The sequence below is a fragment of the Parus major genome, chromosome 4, assembly GCF_001522545.3.
Source record: "Parus major isolate Abel chromosome 4, Parus_major1.1, whole genome shotgun sequence".
NCBI lineage: Eukaryota > Metazoa > Chordata > Aves > Passeriformes > Paridae > Parus > Parus major.
Window position 1 is genome coordinate 39,644,444 of NC_031771.1, and position 8,610 is coordinate 39,653,053.

Consider the following 8,610-nt stretch of genomic DNA (forward strand, 5'->3'; position numbering starts at 1 on the left):
AAGCAAGGAAAATCTGGAACCTTCTGAGTCATGGGTCTCATTTTTAAAATATGAAGAATAAGCCCCAAATATATATTTTCTTCAGATTAAAAAGCAAAACCTAAAATTTGAAGATGTAAAAGTGAACATTAACATTCTTCCCCTTATATTCTCTGAATCATGTAGCAAGCCATTGAATTTTTTAATACTATCCTCATGTATGGGAAATATGTTATAAACATTTTACAGAGCACACTGAAACCTCTTAAGGAAACATGCAACTCAAGAATTATTCTATTACTAGCCTAGGCTGATAGTACTGTCTGATCCTCATCTATAAGCAAAAATCTTCAGGTTTTGCACTAGAATAAAACATTATTAACAGCAGTTCCTAAACTATACCCAAGATAAGAAGAGAGGTTAAGGCTTTAGTGTACTCTTGGCATACATGTTTGTGGTAGGAGAAAGGTTCCTTTTCAGAAGCATTTTACACAACAGTTAATTCAGTCCTCAAGAGAGATGTACTGCAAAAGTGTTCCAGGGTACATTTAAAATGCCCACCATTCTCCCTGAAAGATTATCTTCGCTAGCTTGCATTCAAGCTGTGTATGTAAAAGAAATGCTGACTATACCAAAAAGCTCCACTATCCTTTATTGTCTTCAGTTTCTGGACTGGCAGGATTCATTATGGAATTCTGAAGTTTTGACTTCCATGGAGACAGCAGCGCTGAAGAGAAAGAAGTAATCAGCTCTAGTTGCCACCACCATCCATTACACCAATCTTCACAGAGGCAGGATCAGTAACTCTTAATAAGAGCACTGCCTGTTATACCCATTTTAAACACTGCAAGCTGCTCATTGTAAATGGGAAATGAAATCCAGAAGAACAAGTTAGTGTGCACAGTATGGTATTTCAGTCAATTTTCTATGATACATACAAAGTAGGAAAAAAAACCCAAGCATACAGGGATTCCTTGGGGAACTCTAGCCATTTGAGGCTTAGAAAATTCTATCTGTTACAACAGTTTCCATTTCAGATCGTGGAAAATTATAAAAACTGACAAATGCCTATGAATAGGAGGTTCAGCAAGAAATTGTGGTTAAGGAGGGCGCCATGTGGGACAAGACAGATGAGTATTCTTCCATTGCACATTCCAGCTCTGACTCACAAGCTCATCACAACAGAAAACATGTTTTTTATAATTCCTTGTGCAAATTAACTGACTTCAAAACACTCCAGCATTGCAGCTTGCTGACTTATCTGGGTGCTAGCCTTAAGTTCAGCTATAACAAAGCAAGTAGCTAGTGAGAAAGAAACAGAAATGTTTGTTCCTATACCAATTTAACTTTCCTTCCTACTGTCCAGGACCACTGACCTATCAGAAAAAGGAACAGAAGTTAAATCAACAAAAGAAATAGATTGCCCAGACACTGCTAATGCTAATAATTTTGTAACTTCGTATGCTTGGCTTTTCCTATTTTCTTACAATTCATTATACTTCCAATTAATATTTAACACTGTACAATAGCCAAAATAACACATCTAAAATATTAATTCAACATTTATCTGTTTTATTAATTATATGCTGTATTAACATTGTCATTACAGTATGAAATACCAGCAATATATAATTTCACAAATAAATCATACTGAATCCCATGTGAAGAGTGCTGATGCCTGATCTGTCTCATTCACCTGCAATTTTCCAATAAAATAATGCTGTTCTTATTCCAGATACACTTGATTCAATAGAAATCTTGTCCACTTTGTAAAGGTGAGTGGCTTGAACCCTAGACAGGGATAAATTTTCCTATGTAAGATCAGTCCAACCATTAATACTATGCCAAGAAAAACAGACTTAGGGATTTTTCCTTAGCAAAGCTTCCTTGATCAGTTAAAACAAGTATTGGAGGAAAGAAAATTAGTATATCAGGTCTGTTCTAAGGAAAATAAGGATTGGCTCAGAAATGAGTCCATGTTAAGATCTCTAAGTGATCTAGGCTGCTATAGAAAACATGGGCCAAAACACATCAAGTGCAAATAAGAAACTTTTTTCCCCTCCCATGGGATTATTTTTACTCTAAATTCCATCTGTATTTCCTTACCTTCTTCCTTGTGGCTTGGTTTACCACCCAGAAAGGGAAAAAAAATATGACATTCATTTTCATTTTCTTGCTCACAGTAGATTAATAACATTTCTTTAAAATGACAGGCAGAAAAGACTAGCGTTTTCTTGTTTTTCCCTGACCTCCTACTGTCCATTCAGTAACCTTTCATGCATAGAGAACATAATTCAATTTCAATCACCATATCAAAAGCACATGCTATCTTTGCATTAATGTTTGAATTACTCTTTCTATGTTAGAGGAGATGGAAAAGAGGAAAGGGTTTAATTCCCTAGTTATCTGACTTGGAGCAATCAGTGCTAAATCCTGTCACAGGCTGCTACAGCATAGCTTTCCCACAGCATTTTGCTCTATCTCAGTAAGGCTCAGGAGGGGACATCTTGTTACATACATACAGAACTGGTTTCAAGCTTTCCTCTCTATTTTGTCAGTGCAAGCTTCTGTTTAGTACACGCTATCTTTATAACAATTTCTCCTATTTATCTCTTGTTTCTATTCTGTTACATCTACCATACTTCTAATTAGGACTACTTCAGCCAGTGTGAACAATGGCATAACTTGCAATATTAAGGTACTGTGTGTCTAATTAAATACACATTCACATACATAGAGATCTGAAATCCATAGAAGCCATTACTGATAGAACAGGATCTAAGCAAAAGTAGTGTGGTACACAATATTATATCGTCTTGTGAGCTCAGGAGCACCATCAAGTTAGCACCTATTAACAACTTACTGTGCATCAGCTGGTCTGCAGAAATTGTCAGCTTGTATTATTATTCATTTGCTGTTGGAAAACCCTGTGCAAGTTTGCTCAGCCTCCTCTCCTGTCAGAACAAGTCACATCACCACGTATTTGCTGCTGGCTAAGAGCCTATTCATCCCCATGTCCACATTTACCACGGTGCAAATGATACTTGCTAAACCCTGCTAACTTAATGTCACATCCAAGCTTCACACTGGAGAGATGCTGCAATAGTGATATTATTTATTTGTTCTGTAATCATAGAAAAGTGACAGAAGCAAGCAATACTCAGCACCATTTAAGCAGCTGACCTGCTACAGATATGAATGAAATTGCTTTGACTTCAGCAAAATTTTATTTTTTAAGACATTAGATCAATAGTGAGCTAGTGATGAAACCACTGAAAAATAGAAAAAGAAACTGCCTGTATGATTTTTCCTTCTATTAATTTCCCTTAAATAAATCTTAGTGCTAATCATTCTTCTGCAGCCCCCCATTAACCACTCATACAGCTGAAGGCTTGGAGCTGTTGCACAGACACAGCTCCTAAAGGCTCCTTTAAAGAACCACTTATTTTCTGGTAAGACACACCTTCAGATGGGTCTGTGCAAATAGTCACTTGGAGTTATATTTTCACCTTCATTTCTCTGCCACAGATGGTTCCTTTAGCAGAAAGATCTTAAAGAGGACTTTTAGAAAAAAAAAAGTTTTCCTTTAAATAAACAAAATAAAACAACAAAAAAAAAAAATCCACCCAACCCTGAAAAAAAAAAAGGTAAGAATGTTGTGCTGTCTCTAATAGCTAGATTATCTCCCACTTCTCCAGCTTTCTGACTCATCTGCCAGCATCTTGCTTGGAGAACTCCTCACTGTCTCCTCTTATTTTTTATCAGGTGCCACAGAAATTTATTGTCAACCATCATCTCTTTATCACATCAAATAACCCCGTCAGCTAGCATCTCTTGGCACTTTCTTTACACATCTCTTCCTCTCTCTCCTTTGACCAAATCACTCAACACATTAGTGTTCTTTTGGTTATTTAAGTTATTTATCAGCTCCAATTCAGCATGAACAAAAACCAGGATTCTAAATGTTCTTTTTGTTCAGTCATTTCTTGACATCTACAAGGAACAACACTAGTCTCTTAGGAAGTAGTCTTGAAGTAGGTTTGAGTGGAAATATTGAGATTGTGGCAATATATGACTCTCTTAAATATCTTCCCATGATCTGTGATTTAACCTTTCCTAGCAGGCATCCTCCCAGCCTTCTGCAAGGTCTACCCATCTTCCTTGCTGTAATATTCCTTCCCCGTGGATTTGACAAAAGCAACTCTCAAATTCTCACATGGACTGAAGCTATTGTGTTAAGGATAACTCTGCTGGTTCATCATGTTCACTATACAACCTTTCCCCTGCCACTTTCAGAATAACAAATAGCATATATATATACACACACACATATATATATATATAGCCATATATATATATATATACACACATATGTATATATATATAAACACATTTGTTTTGTTTTTTGCATAAATCTGCTTCTGTGTTTGGTTAGGAAACAGTGTATATGGAAAATGCCAAGGTGTAATGGTTGGTACAGAACAGTACAATTGTCTTTCTGCATATGGCTATGTAAACTTATTCAAATGACTAAAGAAGGGGGGGAAATTATCTAATTACAAAAAAGTAATTAAAATTCTATAGAATATCAAACGTATTTTTAATCACTAATATCAGAAAGAAAAAAACCTATATAGATTTATTGACATATTAATAGGAATAAAGCAGTTAAAGAGCTATTTTAACTCCACAGATGAAACTTATGTTATTCGCCTTAAGAAAATGCTTCCTAAAATTATTGCATTGATTTGTTCTTATGAATTGTGTTAGAAACCAAGAGCCAATTCTTAAATGTCCATTTAAGAATAATGGAAGGAATAAATAATTAATAACACATACAATGTAGAGGTTTATCCCACAAATAATGGCTTGTGAAGGAAAGAGTTTATTACATTAGGGAATCAAGTAAGCTACAATTAGTCTAACTGTTAAAGCATTCAGAGTATTTTCTCTTCACCAGAGCTGCCTGTAAGTAGGTCTAAACCTTGCTTTACTGGAAAGCATATGGAAGAAAAATTACACATGTAAATAATTTAGCTGAGAGATCAATGATCTGTTCACCAGTACTTCTTGTGAGGATATACACAGTCTGTCTGATTCTCTTCTAAACTGTGGAGGAAAAATACCAAGGATTCTTAGAATGATGTTACTTATTAGAATGATATTACAGGGAAAATCATCAGCAAAATTATAAGACCAAACCCAAATTACTATCCAAAGACATTTTCAACATTTTCAGCAGCACCATTCAATTATTTTCTCTGGTATACCTCACCAACATGTTGTCAAGGCAGTAAGTACACAGTTTAATTCAAGTAAGTCATATGAATGTGAAGTTTGTGGTAAAAAAAAATTAAAGAATATGCATTAGTAACTGAGCCTCAGAAGATAATGAACACTTTCAACTGTGTTGCTATATTTTTCTTAAACCAAAATTGGCACTGGTCAGCAGAAATGTTTTTTTGTATTAGTGTGGTTAAATGTAGTCTGCATAAGCAAAGGGGAACGGTACTCATCACTTGCCAAAGAATTTGAATGCAGTTATCAGCAGTCATTACTGGCCCTCTCTCCACTTAAGAAAAAACCCAAAAAACCAACCAAACAACAAAAAAAACCCCACCAACACCCCCCTTGCAAAAAATAAAATCCAACCAAAAAACAAAACAAAACAAAAAAGTGCTTTAACCTCCAGCCTGCAGGAATTTCATCTAACAGAAGTCAGCCTCCTGATGCCAGAGAATCACCCATGAACAAACTGCTGTGTAATATAAACAAATCCACAACATGGTGTTTTCCCAAACACAGCCAGGATAAGACTTATCACAGACTACAAATCCACCACAGCCAAGCTGTTTTGAGTGTTGAGAGCTGCAGTCTCCAAGTTCTGACGCCAGTTTGCTATCCAGGAGCCCACAGCTCTGGGCCATGTGCCCCCTCACCCCATTACACCAGAAGCAGCAGTACCTTGGACCGGAATCACCAATAAGCAGTGTGAGAAGCACTCGAGTTGTCAATTACTGACATTCAAACTATGGCCTTCTTGGCATCTAAAGCATTTAATTCTTGAATTAGGCTTCACTGGGGTCTGCACTTAGATTTTGGCATTTTTCAAAAACATGACAGGAGGAAGGAGAGGTTCTCTCAGCAATTAAACAGGCAGATGTAAGACCTGGAAGGTCATGAGGACAACAGTGAAGTCCTATGTGACAATTCCCAGGAAATTCCCTTCATCACCAGGCCAGAGGCTAGCTGGGAGGAATGTCTTTCATTGTGCCTGCTGAAAGTCTGTTATTCTGAACAAACTAATCCACATTCATTGGACCAGGGAAGCAAGGCATCACTTTGCAATGCAACAATTAAGGTCCCTAGCTGGGAGTAGGGAAATTTAAATTTCAATCCCTATTACAACACTGCTTTTCTTGGCAATTACCATATAATATTAAAGTACACAAGCAACCTTTAAGAGTCAGGAACAGAAACTGAGTTTCCTAATAACCTATTCAGAACCATCCATTACCCTGGATACCAGCAGGACATAGACTTGGCCATCCTGTGCTGCTGCATTTTTACTGTTACTGATACTCAGGTTACCCGGTACTATTTCAAATTATTTATATGTGCTGCAATCATATCTATTATTAAAGACAGGCATACATTCATCTTGGAGTATGAATGCATCTGAAAGTATCTATCAGAGCCATTTGCAGAGCCTGCTCCCAACTATTCCTACTGACAAGAAACAGGAAAAGAATATAAAGAAGCTGTTAGTCCATTTATTCTATTTCCCATCTATTCTGATATTAATCTCTTGCTTTGGTGTCTTCTTTCCCTTGCTCTATTCTACTTTGGGATATAGGCTACTTTCCCCTCCATCATCCTTTGTCTTTCATTTCTCTTCAAGTGATTTTGTCTTTTTTCCCTCTTTTTTCCCTCATTTCCTTCCCTTCAATTTCAACATTCAGTGACATGATCCTGTAGTATTCCTCCTACATTTATAAAACTCAAAAATACATGGACCAGAAGAGGTAAGGAAAGAAAAAAAAAAAAAGCAGAGAAGCAAAAGTCATTATCTCATTATTATCTCTTTTAAAAAAAATAAATCTAAGTATCTGGTTTTTAATTTGATTTTTTCCCCTTGATTACTGCTGTATGAAAAGCTTAGACAAACAACAAAACCGGGAAAAATTAAAGAGCCATCAGAGTGGAATGGTTGCAGCAAACGCTGAATGAACTGTGATCTTTGGCAGGATAAAGATCAACACCACAAGCTTTCAGCTGTAGCGATCAGTCGATACTTTCCAGACCATCCCCACGGTGACAAAGACAGAGGCATTTTTAAGTTGTAATTGAGATTAGCCTTGATACATACAGTTGGAGCAATGCCTGTGAACTTTGCTAAAAGGCTGGCTATGTAAACGATCTATCACTCAGTTTCACATGAGCAGTAACTTAATGACACCACAAAAATCTCACTATGTCCCTTGCTCCACACGTTCAAGCCACAGCAGCGGACTCATGCCAGGGTGCTTCAGCTGTGCGACTGAAGTGTTTGCCTCCCAAGTTCTGGAGCACCATATAGGCTCTCCTGGAGTGCCCAAGTTTTGTACAATGCTCAGCATTGTATCCCAAAAGCACTCTTGTTCTGATCCAGCTTACTAGATTTGCAGTCACGTGCTAACTGAAAACCCATACATAATAGTACTGACACAAGCACGCTTTGGACGAAGCCCATAAACACACGCAGGATTGCTTTTCATGGATGGGAATAAAATATTTTGTTTGCTATTACTAAGCCAACCACAATAAATAGTTCTCTTTCATGTGGTGATGAAACAAAGCTATCATGTTGTATTCTTTTTTTAATTATTAGGTTGAAAGAAGCAGTGTCTTCCTGGCATGTTTAATTCTGAATCATATTCATCACATATATAAATAGCCAGCAACTGTATATAGTAGAGGAGGGCAGAGAGGAAGGTCAGGGAATTAGCCTGATGTCAAGAAAGCATTTCCTGTGGAGTGACTAAATCTCCCCAGGATACAGACTCCTACGTTGGCACACAGAGAGCCTGAAGGCTGCTGTGCCCTCATGCACCAGACATGCCAGGTAAGCGTCTCCAACCTTGCTGGCATTTGGAAGCCTCTCCTCCCCAGAAATCAAACAGGCATGGTTTACTTCTTGGGGCTTTGTAATGATGAGTAAAGTATTTTTCCTCTCTGCCTCATGTTATGGGCAGTGCCACCACTGTGAAGACACAACTTCAGCGCCGAATCCCTGGCAGCTACTCCACTGGGTCAGGGAGAATACCACAATATGAACCTTCTCCACTGAAATCCAAGTGGCCAGATCCTAGAGGGAAGTGCTGGCTCTGCTACCACTGAAATGGTATGTCAAGCCCAAAGAAGAGTGCTAAAAAGAGTTATGGCACAGTTAAAAGTTGTGGCCAGTCACTAAACTCTTACACTTTCTATCTGGTTTGCATTTATAAACCACTCTGCAACATAAACTTAGCCCAAGACTGTCATTGCACAGCTGAGGCCATCAAGAAAATTTTGCCTGAACCTTCTGAGACTTTTTGTTGTAACGTGGACACTGCCTTAGTGTTGCTACACACGGTTTCGCTAACCTCAGAC